This window comes from Bactrocera neohumeralis, unplaced genomic scaffold (genome assembly GCF_024586455.1).
Source record: "Bactrocera neohumeralis isolate Rockhampton unplaced genomic scaffold, APGP_CSIRO_Bneo_wtdbg2-racon-allhic-juicebox.fasta_v2 cluster11, whole genome shotgun sequence".
In the NCBI taxonomy this organism is placed as follows: Eukaryota; Metazoa; Arthropoda; class Insecta; order Diptera; family Tephritidae; genus Bactrocera; species Bactrocera neohumeralis.
In genome coordinates this window covers 6,540,590-6,544,001 of record NW_026089624.1, presented here as the reverse complement: position 1 = coordinate 6,544,001, position 3,412 = coordinate 6,540,590, and positions in this window count along the sequence as shown.

The window sequence follows — 3,412 nt, the reverse complement described above, 5'->3', positions numbered from 1 at the left end:
CGCTTGTAGGCAAAGGCATGCTCGGGAGATGTAATAGTTTTGTTTTATGAATAAAGCAAGTTTGCCTGTTGGAAGTGCGCTTGCGTTCATGAATGAAAATATAATTGTTGTGTGTTTTTTTACAAATTTGGGCGTCGGCTATTTAGCTGCCATATTGACTTGTGACGCTGCTGACGCTATTTGAAACCATTGTTGTTATTGAAGAACAATATTTGTAATTTTTGCGGGTGACATATCTACATGTGAACGCATATAAGTACGTACGTTGTGTGATAAATGATAATATCACGATTTGAATTCGAATTGTACTTACATATGTACGAGGTGTGTTCAAAATATCGCGAATTTTGTGTTTTTTCAAAAGTTATTTATTTATTCATGAATATCTATTTTGTCCCCTTCAAAGTAATCCCCATGAGACAAGTGTATAAACTTGTGCCAACGGTTTTTCCAATCTTCGAAGCACTTCAAAAAATCATTTTTTTTTATCTTCTTCAGCTCCTCCTTCGATGCCGTCTTTATCTCGTCAAGAGAAGCGTAACGTCGTCCTTTCATGGGCCTCTTCAGTTTAGGGAACAAGAAAAAGTCATTAGTGTGTTGTTTTTGGCCAAAAAGTCGCGCACAAGCAACGATGTGTGAGCAGGAGCGTTATCGTGGAGCAAAAGCCAATTGTTCTTCCACAAATCCGGGCGTTTCTGGCGGATTGCTTCGCGCAAATTGCGCATAACTTGCCAATCGATATGTTTAGGTCCTCAGCAACTTCTCTAACGGTGATTCGACGATTGGCCTATATCATTTTCTCCACTTCATAAATTTTTTCGTCTGTTGTTGAAGTGCTCGGGCGTCCGGCACGCTCTTCGTCGTTCACATCTTCTCGACCTTCTGAGAACATTTTGTACCACCGATAAACGTTGCTTCGGTCCAAGGTAGCTTCTCCGTATGCCACAGTCAACATTCGGAATGCATCCGCGCACTTAATTTCGTTTTTTACACAAAATTTGATACAGGTTCTTTGATCCATTTTTTTGAATAGGTACAAATCGAAGACGATCCAAAACACATGCAAGCAAAGCAGCTGTCAACAATTAAATGAACATTCAAAATGGCCGAGATTGTCGGTATTAGTGAGAGATATGAGTACCAACATAACGCCGCAAAAAATTCGAATATACGTAACCCGCGAAAATTCAAAATTCGCGATACTTTTTAAACACACCTCGTATGTATGTAATTATGTGCTAATATGTAGATGCGTATGAAAATTTAATTGAAGAAATGTAATTTATATACAATACTAGCTGACCCGGCAGCCGTTGTCCTGCCTGAAATTATGTGTTTTGAAATGAAAAGAAAGTTGAATTTATATTGTGTTGAACATCATTTATTTTCGATTTTTCCAAATTTTTTCAATGTAACGAAGCTTGATTAACAATATTTTTTGGTTTCTGTTTCGGTGCGTAAATGTACAGAGAAGATGGTTTTCCAACTCGTGAGCACGCCACGTATATCCGGCCGTGTGAAAAACATAGCATTTCCAAATTTATGCCACACACTTCTAGCGACTATCCTTGTGTTTTATTGATTCTCATCTCAAATGCAATTTTCACTGGAAACGGAATGCGTTGGAACTGATATGGAAAATTGTGGAACTCTTTGAAAACTGAAAAGGTTTGAACTGAAATGGCAAATTGCCTCAAATGGAGCTCAGAGGAATTCGTAGAGTCAAGCATTCTGCCCCATTACACAGTTTCGGTGCTTGAAGATTGCGAAACACAATAACGACAGATCCAACTTTGAGACGCAAATAATACGGTGTCATACCAAGCCTCTCCAAAGCACTTAGAAAATCCACTTGATAATTCGCGGCTTCGTCTCATTGTCAAGACTATCAATCGATTTGTATGAGCGCAAGTCTCCCGGAATTTGACTTTAAATCTTCCAGTTTAAGTCAACAACATCGGTATTTTTGGCAGCTAAAATTGTGCGTGCACTCAAGAAATCGTAGTTACGATAATTTGGCCAACGTCCGAATAATCTTTATGAGTTCATCTTTCATGAATTGATAAACGGCAGATGGAATTGATATTAAACCACCGGAAGTATCAACCAGAATTAACACATTTCCAATTCTTAGCGAATACGATGTAAAATGTCTTCGTTAATGAAATTCTTGTTCGTATACCATAATTGAAGCGGATTTGAAGGTTGATATGTCGAAATGATCTTCTCGAAAACTGTGCGAACTTCATTTGCACCGCATCGTACATATTTTGCTGGCTTGCTTCTAAAAAAATTGTACACACCGTACCATTTACAGTTCGGAATGACTCAAATGACGTTGAAATGCGTACATTATCCAATAGGAACCGAAGATCGTTTTTCCGGTGGATTGTGTAAATTGATCGAAATGCATTATTTGAGAACACAACTGGATGTCAATCTACTGGTTGGCTTTCCTTTCTGCGTAATTTTGTTGCTGGCGTTATTTCCACTGGCTGCACTATATTCTCTGGGTTGAAGTACACTCTTTGGCCATTCTCCAAATTAACTGCGAGACGCACAACGATCGGAAAACGTTCATGAATTGCAAAAGTAAATATCCTACAAAGCGCTTTATTGCAGTTCGACCGTATCGTTCAAGACCAATAACCGCCATGTTGCATCCTTTGGTGACTTAGTTGCAAACATATTTGATCGATTTCACCAAACTACAATATCAAACATTGACATGAGATTTGAATGTGAATTAGACAATAGGGCCGAATATAGTACGATCCATATGTTGTCAACTTCGATATTCACTACTCTAAGTTGTATGGTCGTCTGATGAGCTACGACGATAGAGTGGATATCCATCATTTCCAGTTTGCGATTCCGAAAGAAAAGCAAGTGGATAATGTTTCGTTTATTGTTTTTTATTGTTCGACATAACCGAAGTGGGATTGTGGTGTCCGCAAGGGTCATGAACCATATTGGTTTTCATCACTTCGTTTAATACTGAATCTTTCTCTGCATCAGGAATTTCCGCAGAAATGATTTCATCAATTTGATCTGGTGGAACCACTATCCACCATCCAAAGAAGAACATCGTAACTGTTGTTTGAAAAGTCGTGATGTGAGAACGTGACGATCGCTTGCTAATTGACCCCGATCCATAATTCTACACGTATGTCATCGCATCTTGGGAGCACTCGTTCATGTGCCTTGGCGTTGATGGCAAAAAGAACACCGACCGATATTAGCGGGGCCTCTTCGTGGCTTCGTAACAAATTTCAATCTGTAATTGAACACTTCGTTTGAAATACACATAAAGTTTTCACTGAATAATTTTCAAAATTTTTTTTGAATAGTCGGAATAAAAGAGCAAGCCACCGAAATTGAACGATTCAATTAATTTACAAATCAAAATATT